The sequence below is a fragment of the Ambystoma mexicanum genome, chromosome 9 (genome assembly GCF_040938575.1).
Source record: "Ambystoma mexicanum isolate Mex_15411 chromosome 9, UKY_AmexF1_1, whole genome shotgun sequence".
NCBI lineage: Eukaryota > Metazoa > Chordata > Amphibia > Caudata > Ambystomatidae > Ambystoma > Ambystoma mexicanum.
This window is the reverse complement of record NC_090931.1, coordinates 285,555,489-285,568,539: the sequence shown is the minus strand read 5'-3', so window position 1 is coordinate 285,568,539 and position 13,051 is coordinate 285,555,489. Positions and strand designations below refer to the sequence as shown.

The 13,051-nt window shown below is 45.1% G+C and overlaps 1 protein-coding gene across 3 annotated transcripts in view; it reads left to right on the top strand.

The window, feature by feature from the left end:
* CUEDC1 (CUE domain containing 1) overlaps window positions 1-13,051 on the top strand; it is a 1,053,353-nt gene that overhangs the window by 84,266 nt on the left and 956,036 nt on the right. The gene's annotated exons all lie outside the window — the stretch shown is intronic.

Below are 13,051 nucleotides of genomic sequence, written 5' to 3'. Positions count from 1 at the left end.
ATTATGGCCTCTCCTCTACCTGCTTAACCTGTTGTTCGGCTTAAAGTGTCTTGCTCCAGTGCTGTCTTTTTTTTGCGGTCGTCCACGATATTAGTTCACCTCTTAACACCGTATTGTAGGCCTCCCACAGTGTTCCTGGGTTCATTGCCGTCTGTGTATTGAGCTCGAAATATGTATTGGTGGTCTCCTGTAGCCTGTCCACAAGCTCGGGGTCATCCAGGTAGTAGCTATTCAGGCGCCAGCTCGGCGGCGGAATCCACCTGGATGTTATGAGTGTCAGTTCTAGCGGGGAGTGGTCAGAGATGCCTCTGGGAAGTATGTTTATTTCTTGCGTCCTATGAAGATCAGTTGCTGGGGTGAAGAGATAATCTAGCCTGGAGAGCAAGGCATGTGCTCCTGAGTGGAAGGAGTATGCTCCCATGTCATCTGGGTGGAGTTCTCTCCATACATCGCATAGGCCTAGTGCGTTGGCAAACGTGGCAAGTCTGGTGTGAACATTGGGGTTTCTATTCCGCAAGTGTGATCTGTGCAGGGTTAATTTCATGACTTCATTAGTCACCTCCCAGAATCATGAGGTTAGAAGTGTCATTGCGATTAACGGGGCAATGTCAGTAAGTAGTGGCTCTAGTAGAGTTGGGGGTGCATAGGTGGCTATCAGTGCGATGGAGTGATCCCATAGTTTGCCTGTCACATATACGTATCTGCTGCCTGTGTCATGGGTTACCGTCGTAAGGTGGAAGGGGAGGTTGTGTACCAGGATCATGACGCCTCTTGAGCCCATCGTGAAACCTGAGTTGAGTGTCAGCTTGTAGTTTGTACGTCTGAATAGGGTACAGTATGTGCCCGCAAGATGGGTCTCAGACAGGAACACTATGTCAGAACCCCGCCTATTTAGAAATTGCCGCACCAACCGGCGGTTGACTGCATTGCCCAGACCATTTACGTTCCATGTCATAAGCCTCAGTGTTCTGAGAGTGTCGCTACTACCGCTATGTGATGCCATGGGTGCTTGTGATAGTCACTGCCTGTGTTGCCACTGACGGTGTTATGCGCCAGCTGCGAATATGCCCGTGGGTTAACGCCGTTTTATCTAGCCATATTATCTTGTGCGTTTGACAGGTCTGACTGTAACTAAGCTTAAAGGAATGGTTCGCCCAAAAAAATGTATTTCAAAAATAGATAGGCAACATAAAAAAAAAGATTGGCTTTTTTTTTTTTTTTCCAAGTCCCTATGTAAAATTTTGAGCAATTCAAGCTCAAAAATTGAAAAGGCAAGCACATGGGCGCATCCATTTTGTAAAATGGCTGCCCACCTGTGCTGGCTTTTGCGGCACTAATGAAGGAAAAGCCAGCCAGCTGTAGTAAACAAAAGCTACCACTGGGTGGCTTTTCCTTCATTGGTGCCGGGACTCAGAGGAGGCGGACCGGAGACTGCAGGCAGAAAAGCTGCAGCTGCATCTCGGTAAGTGCTATTTATTTTTTTTTAAAAATAAGCACTAGCTGTGGTTTTTTTTCTAAGTGTTCTGGACTGGAGGAGCCCGGAAAACTTAGAAATAAAACCGCAGCTTTAAAAACGTTGTATTTATGTTTGCGGTCGCTTTTGAAGCGACCACAAACATAAATACGTTATTGTGTTTGAAAACGCTGCGGTTTTTCTTACTAAGTTTCTCAGGCTCCTCTGAGCCTGAGAAACTTAGTAAGGAAAAACCGCAGCATTTTTTAACACAACCGCATTGTGTTTCTGCCTAAATCTGCTTTCCCATTTGGGGCTTTAGGGCTCCCAACGGGGAGCCCTAAAGCAGATTTAGGCAGAAACACTGCAGCATTTAGTATTTCCCATTTGGGGCTCTCGGGCACCCCGTGGGGAGCCCGAGAGCCCCAAATGGGAAATCCGATTTAGGCAGAAACACAGCGGCATGTAAACACAACCGCGTTGTTTCTGCCTGCCTTGGCTTTCACTTTGGGTCTCGGGTGCTCCCATGGGGGAGCACCGGAGACCCAAAGTGATAGCCACGGCAGGCAGAAACACAACGCGGTTGTGTTTGAAAATGCTGCGGTTTTTCTTTCTGAGTTTCTCAGGCTCCTCCGAGCGGAGGAGCCTGAGAAACTTCGAAAGAAAAACCGCAGCGTTTTCAAACACAATAATGTTGTATTTATGTTTGCGGTCGCTTCAAAAGCTACCGCAAACATAAATACAATGTTTTTAAAGCTGCAGTTTTATTTCTAAGTTTTCCGGGCTCCTCCAGCCCGGAAAACTTAGAAAAAAAAAACTGCAGCTAGTGTTTATTTTTATTACAAAAATAGCACTTACCGAGATGCAGCTGCAGCTTTTCTGCCTGTAGTCTCCGGTCCCCGTCCTCCGCGTCCAGCACCAATGAAGGAAAAGCCACCCAGTGGTAGCTTTTGTTTACTACAGCTGGCTGGCTTTTCCTTCGTTAGTGCCGCAAAAGCCAAAGCGAGCACAGGGGTGGGCATCCATTTCACAAAGGATGCCCCCATGTGCTGTCTTTGAGCTTGAATTGCTCAAAATGTTACATAGGGACTTCGAAAAAAAAAAAAAAGCCAATCGTTTTTTTTTTTTAAATATTGCCTATCTATTTTAGAAATAAAAATTTTTGGGCGAACCATTCCTTTAACAAATCCCCATACTCCTCCCAACTAGAAGCATTGGTCGCCCGAACAAAAACCCATGGTATTAACTGGACACCTTACATGCGTCTAACTTAACTTCAGGTACAGGTGGCCTCCCCCTGCTTGGATCCCCCGGGGGAGGGAGCCCTCCCCTGGGGGTGTGACCAGGGGGGAGCCGCCATGTATAATAAACGTGGAGTTTGTTGCGCTATCGGGAAGGGGCTCTCCTTGTGTCGCGGTCTTGGGGCATACTGCAGGCCGCATCAGGTAAGTGTGTGTAGCTGGTACACATCGGTTCCCCGCGCAGCGTCTTTTGCAGCATTTCAGTCATCGGCATGCTCCTCTGTGGAGCCGGTACCGGTTACCATGGCGCCTGCATAAACAGAGGCAGAACCCGTGTCACCTGACACGGCTTGTACATGACAGATGTGCTATGAGACACGCCCCCATACGGCTTTAAATCGCCGTCTTTCGTGGACACTTGCTGCTAATTAGCATTTACTCGCTACCGCGGTTACGTCCGTACTATTGTTTGCTAAAGTTATCCTGGTTCCGATCCTTCGCCTGGCTACTGGATTGCGACTCTTCTCCCTCATTGGACTTGTTTGCTTACTCGCGGCTTTTCGACCCGGACTGCTCCTGACCTGCTCCTCTGGTCTCTGTCGTGCCTTCCTGGTTTAGACACGGAACGCGTTTGGATTTATTCTTGCTTTGTCAGCCTTTCGTGGCTCCTTCCCGGCTATATATATATATATATATATATATATATATATATATATATATATATATATATATATACACCCCCCCCCCCCCCTCTGCCGTCTCCATCTTCAATTCTGTCCTCCAGTACCTTCAGTTTGGTTTTGACATTTTGGAGCTGCTGTTGCATGTTATGCATTCTATCCTCTGTATTGGAGATGCAATGTTCAGCTTCCCTGGTGCGTGCCGTTAGTTTTTGGAGATCGTGTCGGAGGAGGGATACATCCATACTTATCCCGTCCATTTTCTGCTCCATCGATGTATGGGTGTCGGCTATCGCAGCCATAATGTCCTTCAATGGAATTCCCTGGTCAGTTTCCATCTCGTCCGCGGATTGCGGGTGGAGGTCTGACGCCTGGGGTGGAGGGATGGTGTATTGATCCATCCTGCTTTGTGCGAGGAGTTTCCTTGACTTGTCTTTCCTCATGGTACCAATATCACTAGTTGCGTATGGTTCTGCGTGCTTGGCCTTTTGTAGGTGTTATCATCTCACTGCTTGCTGTATTCGTGCTCTGACCGCATCCTGTAGACGTTGTGATTGCGCTTAGGGGACCACAGCTTGGGCTGGTCTGGGAGCGGTCCGCGTATTCCAGCTACTACTCCTACTTCGGGTACTGCCCCCTCACGTCTAGTCTAGTCCTTCTTCAATAATGCAAATTGAGGATGTTTCGGTGTGTCTTCGCTGCAGGGGGGCCTGGCGAAGCACGGGCTGGTGCTACCCCACGGAGTCCGCTCCTGATGTTGTTCCACTGCAACTCGGCCAACTATTTAGGGGAGTGGTGGTCCTCCAGGGTCTAGATACAGCATGAGTTTGTGGGCCAGTGTGGGCTATTTGGCCCGATCAGTATTAGCACTTCACCCCCACTGTACACCTCTTGTGCTGTGTGCTTTGCCAGCCCGGTTGATCGGCAGTTGTTGCCGCATGGTCTCGCTCCGGGGGTATTCTGTGCCACGGGCCCACACAGGCTCACGCCCCCAGGGAGCCTCTTTCCGTGGCTTGTGGCAGCACACCTCCAGTCCGGGGCCGCGTATGTGCTGTTAGGTTTGCGGCGCCTGCAAAGTTCGCCAGTAGACGGGGCCGCGTGGGCTCTAGCGGATCACCCCCAGCCCTCCAACTCTCCCCCGGGCTGTCCTGCACACCGTCGTCACCGGGAGCAGGGCTCGGGTGGGGACACTCACCCACGCCTCCCAGCCGCACCGGCACTTCTTCTCTGTCGGTGGCGTGCAGGCTTTCCTCACACGCTGGGCCACTCGGGAGGTACGTCCCTCGTTCTCACGTAGCAGCGCTGTTGGCGGGGGTCCCGGGCGTCACACGCGAGTGGATACGCGCCCCGCCCTCACATCCGCACGGGTCTGCTGTAGTCTGGCAGTTGAGGGGGTGGGGGTGGGACACCGCTGGAGCCTCACTGGGACCGCACTCTTCCTCCGATGTAGTCTGTGGATCAGTAGCAGGCTGGGTTCCGTTGCAGCGCAGCCTTGCTGCTCTGCTTCAGTGCGTTCATCCGTGCGTGCCCGCGGCCATTTTGGCCCTGGATGCTGTACGCCTCCAAACTTCTTGTGGTCGTTTCTCTTGAAATCGGCTGCGGTTGCCTCTGCTCTACACCTCGTTTGTGCCCAAGGGTGTCCGACACCACACGGATGTGTTATCAGCACTTGTGTCGTCGAATTTCAGGCGATTTTACCAGGATGTTTGTTGCAGTCGCGGGAGCCGAGGAGACCTACGTCTTTCTCATCCCGCGGCTAGCCACGCCCCCGTTTTTTTTAAACGTTTTATTTTTACTTGGAACTTATGTTTATTAATTTTATATAGCGCTTTAAGCCAAATACAATAAAACAACAAGATACAATAATGGAGAAGCAAGTTAACAAACATGAGACAAACCAGCGTAACAAACGGGTTCAAGACTGTTCTTTCCTTTTCAACATTTTGAAGTTGGCTTAAAAACCTGTGGAAGGGATTGTCCTGGGATAGGTGAAGGTCATCCAAACATTGTTAAATTTGTGTGTAATATATTATGTTGCTTTATTGTTATTCTTTGAATGTGTTGTTTAAAGTGTGGGCCTGTTTACCTGTGTTACGAGTTTTTCCCTTAGTCTTTAGACTAGGTAGGGAATCCCCTGATAGAGTAGGGCAAGCAAGGCTTTATTTGCACAAACTGTATTTTTAATAAAATGTTTTATCTTGAGAAAACTACAAGCAGTTGTCCACCTCGCATTACTGACCCCTCACAATTCATTATCAGACTAATTGAAGGATAACTGATTAGTATTAGTTAAATGGGTTCTCAGATGTTGGATATGGTATGATAGACGACATTTTGAAGAGTTAAAAATGCTATTACATAGTTGGCCAGTGATTTTTATACATTCTGATGTATTATTTTATTTTCCATCTTGACACACTTTTCTAATCTTATTGAATCTAGAGTGTAGTATTGTCGAACCAATTATGATGACGTTAGTGGAGGCAGTTTTTGCCATACATTTTGTAATGAACCCAACATTAAAGTCGTAGACAATTGAAATGTGGATGCCTTAAAACGTATGACTTCAACATTTGCGTTAGGTTGGCCAGGTAGTCAAATTAACATGAAATCTGCCGGCTGTTGGTTGGTTGTAATTATAAAAAGAGATTTATTGAAATATTTACTTCTGATATGGATATTGTCCATAGACTGAGTTCCATTGATCAACATATTAACAGAATTTTGTTTTTGACAAACTGCAATTAATGTGAAAAAGTGACCATCCGAAAAAGAGCATTGCAGAAGCAACACCTTTGCATTATTTGAAGTATAGTGGGCCTTTTTGTAAACAAACAATTCATGTTCAATTTAATCCCAATTTACAAAACCACCAGAAGAGCAAAATTTAATTAATATTTCTGAGATACATGATATTGTGTATAATTTAAAAGAAAAACCTTTCATGTACTTGAATTAAACATTTCCCATACGAATATGATGAAAACTGAAATCCATGTGGTGCGTTTCCACCATCGCTGTTACTAGGCAAGGTGCTAGTTTTATCCGTATGAATAAAAGGAACTGGTTTACTTAGCATACTGAGTGGTGATGCTACACCTCTTATCATTTCTCACATTTATTTTACAATGGATTTTATATGTTCACAACCAAGATATAGAAATGGCTGTGTTTTTGGCAATTGTGGCTTAGTGTATATATTTTTTAAGTGGTGGTCATTTAGAATTGCTGTGGCTACCTTTTTAACCTCCTGTTGACAGATGGCATTGGGCACCACAGCAGGTGCTATTCTATATCACATTAACATGTACTGTTCGCCGTCAAAAACAGTCGGATCCGAATCTGCTTTTTTTTTTTTGTCCTTCTGCTATTAAAGCATTCCTTGGTGCAAACAACGCTTCGTACTCGCTGTTTTCCACATCCATGATTTAATTAGAGGAGCCCTTTCCTGCTCCAGAGTATTGCCTTCATGAAAATATAATGAATGGCATAGCTAGCTATACTGTGCTGAAAAAATCTGTGTGTTTAATGAAAATTATTTAAATGCTGTAGTCTTTTATCCATACATCCCAGACTTGAAACTGCATCTTTCCTATGCCATACAGTGTGCTTTGACTCAGAGGGTCGCCAGGCGCCTGTTCCTCTTTATGTGCTAGGGTCTTCTCACCAATGCCGACCACCTACACCACCCTCTCTCTCTCTCCTACGTACAAAGTGCTTTCAGTAGCCGTGCTTTTTCCTATGTACATTTTGAAGGTTTTACTTGGAAAAGGTGCCTTTTCTCATTAAGTCCTATTTGTGTAATGGCATTTTGTATTTGAATTTTAAATGTAAAAAAAGATTTTATTTCAGAATACTATTTTATTCTGGACATTACTCTAACATTTTGTCACACGATTTCAAAATGCAGTGATCTTTGAATTGTATGTATTGAATGTATGTATATTGCCACATGTATAAAGGATCTGTCAGAGCGACAATTAAGGGGGTAGGGGAGAGTGGACTTATAAGTAATTGTCATCGAGATACTAGTTTAAGCAAATAATGTAGTCCTGTTATGTATCCTATTTTTAAAATTTATGCTTGCCGCTACGAGCGCAAATCTGACGACTGCACCCGACTTCTCTGCTGCACACAATTTCTCCGTCCACACATTCGTTGTCTCTCGTGCGTGTTTTCTTAAAAGCTAGCATCCAGGTTGGTACATACAAAATTCGAGAACATTGCTGTAGTGTGAATATGGAACCACTGCTTGGGCAGCCTTGCCTTTGCACTTTTAATTACTTAGAAAAAATCTGTTAAACGTACAAAGCTGTACTTCTATTGTTTTTTTTAATTTGTTTTATTAGGTTTTAAAACATCAACCAAACTGGTTATTATCATAAAAACAATATTCGTCATATTTCCCAAATATCCCCTTCCCTTCCTTCCACCCTCCCAAGACCACAATCTACTCTGTGAGTCTGTCACCGCTAGGCTCCGGTTGCGGGCTACTTGCTTCATCTGTGGTAGTTTCGTCCATCCTTGGATTGAATAGCGGCACCGTGAGCGCCACCCACTGTTGTAAGTCTTCACTGATGTCTAGTTTCTGTTCACGAAGTGCATTCTCCGTCGCCACAGTACCATCTTAACAGGGATAAGTTCTAATCGGATGTTCTAGTATGTAACTCTCTCGACTTTGGTCCTGAGGACCTGAATTCGAGTCCCGGCTTCGGCAACACAAATAGATTTCCCAGTCTCGAGATTGGGGAGACGATTTTTTTTTACGGATTCGGGAAAAATCCGGCCCTATGACCAGCGCTGCCAATTGCTCTTTCTAAGTTGGTTGGATATCGGATGGTGCGGGAGCGAACCTGCTTGGCGTAACTGGATGTCCATACACCTCTTGAATTAGTATATGCTATTGATTGTATTATCTGGTGCCTACATAGCAGCACCTTTGCTTGTTTTAACGTTTTCTCTTTTTCATAGACCTGTTAGCTGTGCTCATGGATTTCTTCTGAGAGGTCCTGGAATCTTAAGCAGGGTTCGAAATGGGTGGGGGCTATTTAACTCCTGGATAGGGCTAGAAGAGCCTAGTAAGACGTTAAATGTGTTTAGAAAAAGTGTATAATTGAACTTTAGGACAGGGGTAGATGACAGTTAAACTGAAATGATGGACGAAAATGTCTACTTTGCATCTCATATGGAAGCTGCATTTGTGGTATGCCATGCATTAGTTCCTCATTTTTGAAGAGAGAGCACCATCACAGAAAAAGAGTTGGCGGCAGATCTAAAAGTGCTGTGGCAGTAAAGGGACCGCAACAGAGATTGATTCAGTGACAGAATTATGGGTGTAGTGGCACTGATGAGTAATGACAGAGCAAGATATCAATAGAAAGGTGTCCATTGGCATGTGCATTTTTGGATACATGCCACAGTTTGAAAATAAAACCGAGGCTATACTGACGTGTGCATGCCTCCAATATTCAATCATTATATAAAAGTAATTTTTCAAATCTCTGAATTTCTTTTAATCTACTTGTGCTATGTGACTGGCCCGTGGAACAGGCCCTGCCAGGGGAAGGGGAGAGCCTGACACAAGAAGCTCTGGCTGGTACCAGAGTGCATTTGGTCAGCAGCCCTCTTTGCCTATCCGTAGTGCGGTGTGGCAGCAGCAGGATGCCTAAGCTGCAGACCTGGGATAGGGAGGTTTCATTGCAGGAGATTTGGTCAAATCCATTTTGCCAAATTTGACCGCAAATATATTTGAAGGAGTTGGGTAAGGATAATAAATAAGGTGGGACGGACAGCAGTGGTATCTGGGTTTGTGGGAGGCGCGGTCCTCCCCCCGGCATACATCTGTAGCCAAGTGGCTTAAAAGAAAAAAAATTGATTTGGATTCAACCAAATCTGCTCGATTGAAATCACATAGAACTGTGGGCCCATCAGGAAAAATCTGCTCCAACAAGCGATGGACTGATGACCGTGCCGCTGAGACTAGTATACCAGCTGGAGCCTGCGCTTACAAGAAGGAAGTCCACTAACCCAACAGGGATTGTATTAAAGAAAGGCCTATACAAAGGCCACAATAATTGGGGGAAAACTGTCCCCAGCAATCCATGTTAGTAGTTGTGCTGTAAGCGGTAGTATTGGTAGTAGTGTAGGAGGGTGCTAGTGAGACGAGAGCAAGAGAAGCAGTGGTAGTGGAGTAGGTATAGTGGTAACATCATAGGGGTAGTAGCGGAGAGGTGGCAATGGCGAGGAGTCGTCGTCGAAGGGTGGCGATAGGAAGGCGGAGTGTAACATCGCAGGGATAGTGGAGTCTTGTGGAGGAGAACATCTGGGGACACTGTGCAGAGGAGGGTCAGGTGAGTCTGCGCATGTGTGGTGAGTCAGTGGTACAGTGCGGAAGAAGGCACCATCCCTACAACTCCCCTAGAATACTAAGCAGCAGGGCTAGGTCCGGGAGAATGAGAAAATCCCTATGGAGTTAGGCAGCCTTTGACTCAGTGAAACCTCAGTAGACTAAGGCAGAAAAGACAGATGGGTGTCACAAACCATACTGCTAACCCTATTAATGACGTCTGGACTAGGGCGGGGGAAAACTCGTGGGAATTGAGATAGAGCGGGACTTCGCTGGCGCCATCATAGCCAAGAACATGGTCCGATCTAAAGGTTATTCGAGACATTCCTAAACCAATCTGTATCATTTGAATAAACACCCTTGGAACACCAGTCAAGCCACTGTAGTGGTTATTCTGCATCCCATCACAAATACTTATTTAATCCTCTTGTTCTACTTATTGAAATTACGCCATTCATTTGTGCATTACTGCGCAAGCTCAAAAAATATTGAATTTCGGCACTCCCATTGTGTCGCATATGTTATGTATGTATGTATGTATGTATGTCTGTGTGGGGTGGGGGTTAATTAATAATAAATATGGGGAGGTGTATGGGAGGCTGCAGGGGGTTTCCCCTGCATATATCTGTGGTGAAATGCAGTAGAAAAGAATCAACATTTTCTTTTGCGCAGAAAAAAATGCAGTCATCGCACAGATCCATTAAATGTACACCATCTTCCGGAACTCATTTATGAGCCCTCACTTTGATAGTTCCTAGGGTCAGGATGAGTAACTTCTGGCTGGTGAGGTGAAAATCTTGACACTCTGGAGCTACTTCCAGCTCCTGGTCCATGAATTCCAATTTCGACCCCTGCTTAAGCCCGCTGTTTGTTTAGAGATTGGGCATGAGTTCAGCCTGTTGCTTATTTAGTTATTATTTTTGACTCTGTTGCATTTTAGCCATTTCCATGCAGGCTTCATCAAGTACTGACTGTCTTTTGCCTTTATTAAGGTTGTGTTTGGCATATCCTTGGTTCAGTGATGTGTGGTGTGCTCTTGTGAGCTACCACTAATTTGAGTGCATGAAGTCATGTATGCTGGATGCCTTTTGAACCAGGTGGAGGTATTCCTGAACCAACCGTATCCTAGATGGTTGATTGTGTACGATCCCTTAACCGAAGACTTGGCAGGGCGTTGTTCTTGGGTTAAATTATTGGTTCAAGGAATGTTTTCAATTTGTTCTGAATCAGTTTTTTTTTTTTTTTGCTCCCTGCATGTTTGAGCAAGGATCTTAGAGATAAGTGTCTTAAAATGAGGTGTGCTACTTTTGCCTAATTCTCTGTCGGCGCTTAAAAGTGGAATAGCTTGATCTGAGCAAATGTTATCTGTACTTCCCTGTTGGGATGATATGCCTGATCTCTGTAGAGGAAAAACCATTGCCGGACTGAGGTTGATTTAAAAATGGTCAGTGCTAGCCAGGGTGTTTGTTTTTTTTTGCCACCCTAGGTGAAGTGGCTGTTGCCTCCCTCTGCCAGTAGGGCTATATCTTCCCGGGATGATAGCTCAGGAGCAGCGTATGTAGCTCGGGGGCAGCGTGCTTATGTAGCTCAGCTTATGTACGGCTGATATTCACACAACTTCTATTTAGACTTGTACTGTGAGGGTGTTGTAGTTAACTGAAACCACAATAAAGACTTTTCTTTTCAGTTATTAAAAGCCAAAAATGAATGTGCCTTTTGGATTTGTTTGATCCTAACTCTTGTACTAAATGAAAAGCCGACACCTTTTATGTTCTCCCTGAGGTTTTAACTTCGGGTTCTGCCAATGCGATGACTTCAGTATTTTGCAGGTATCCCGTGAGGTTGGCGGCGGCTACTGCCGGTTCACGTTGCAGCTCCGAGCGTTGTAAGCATTGGGTCCAGTGGCAGGACGCCTTTGCCATGGTAAGCATTACCTTCAGCGGTGTAAACACCAGGAGTGAAAGAGCTCTTGGGTCAGATAGGTGAAGTCTTACACGTCCCTCCCTCCCAGCCAGCAAGCGTTTAGAAATGGAAGATGGAGAGGATGTGAGACTTTGAAGCAAACGAATTAGTAGTCAACTTGGCCTTAAAGATGCAGGATGCTAGGCTTGAATTCAAGCGACAACGCTGGGATGTTTGTTGCATACAATACACTATTAAATGGTTTTGCAGGAGCACGTAGAAATGGCCCCGCGTGACCTGTACTAAAATTAATCTTTTTTCCAAACGCACCATGCCCGCAAAACACATTACTTACATGTTAGATCATTGTGTAAGCAGCATAAAAGGTAATCCTTTGTGGTGATTAATTCAAACTTAAAATAGTTCACTAATAATGCCTGTCCGGCTTTGGAGCCCCACGGGTTCTGATGAAATTGAGGGGGGGGGGGGCCAGCAGAACATCTCGAATTTGCAAGTTTGAGCATAGAAACAAACTAGGAGCACCGATCTGGGCTTGGCTTCCCCATGAATGTGTTCTGTGTTGTTAAGCTTTGTCTAGATTATGGTGATGCGCTATTTTCGGGGACAGACTTGGTCTCCCTGCTCAAACTTGCCCAAAATGCCTGGGGAGCATTTCGTTTCCATGATCATACTGGTGTCCCTCCTCGTGCGCTGTTTGGTTTGACTTCTCATGGCCCGTTATCTGGTCACCACCTTTGCTCACTATTACATGATCCAATAGCAAACTGCTGTTGTTGATGGATCTCCATTTCTGTGCTGTGAATTCTCAATTCTCCTTTAGACAAACCACAGGAAATTCAGAAAATCACATATTTTTGGTAAGCAATCTTCGTATCTCTGAAACACTTGTGTACAGCGCGATTATAAATAAAATATCATATCCATGCCCACTCCATTTATTTACTAAGCCACAAACACATTTTATTAGCTCATAAAACTGATTCAAGATGCATGACTCTGGATGACCTGGATTGCCCCAGATTTTGTAAACCAGAGGTAGCTGGCTGACTTAATTGTATGTTTAAATACAATATTTGTTTACATATCAATGCCTCAGTTTTCATAATAATGCAAAAATGATTATTATCAAACATTGGTTTCGTATTTTTACGACCAGTTGGTAAAACTTCAAAATCTTTTGCTTTTATCATGAACCTCCACTATTGGGGCCTTCTCTCCAATGTGCCCATGATAAACTTTTCTGACTTGAAGAACAGTGAGAAAAAGGAGACAATGTGTCCCCTCAACACCCCACACAAAGTGGGATGTGCTGATTTCACAAAATTAAATACAGGACGGACAAAAGGGTGTCCCCCCTGTCCTGGTAATGTGTTAACAAAGGGAAATTAAATGGAAAGCTCAAGGGACT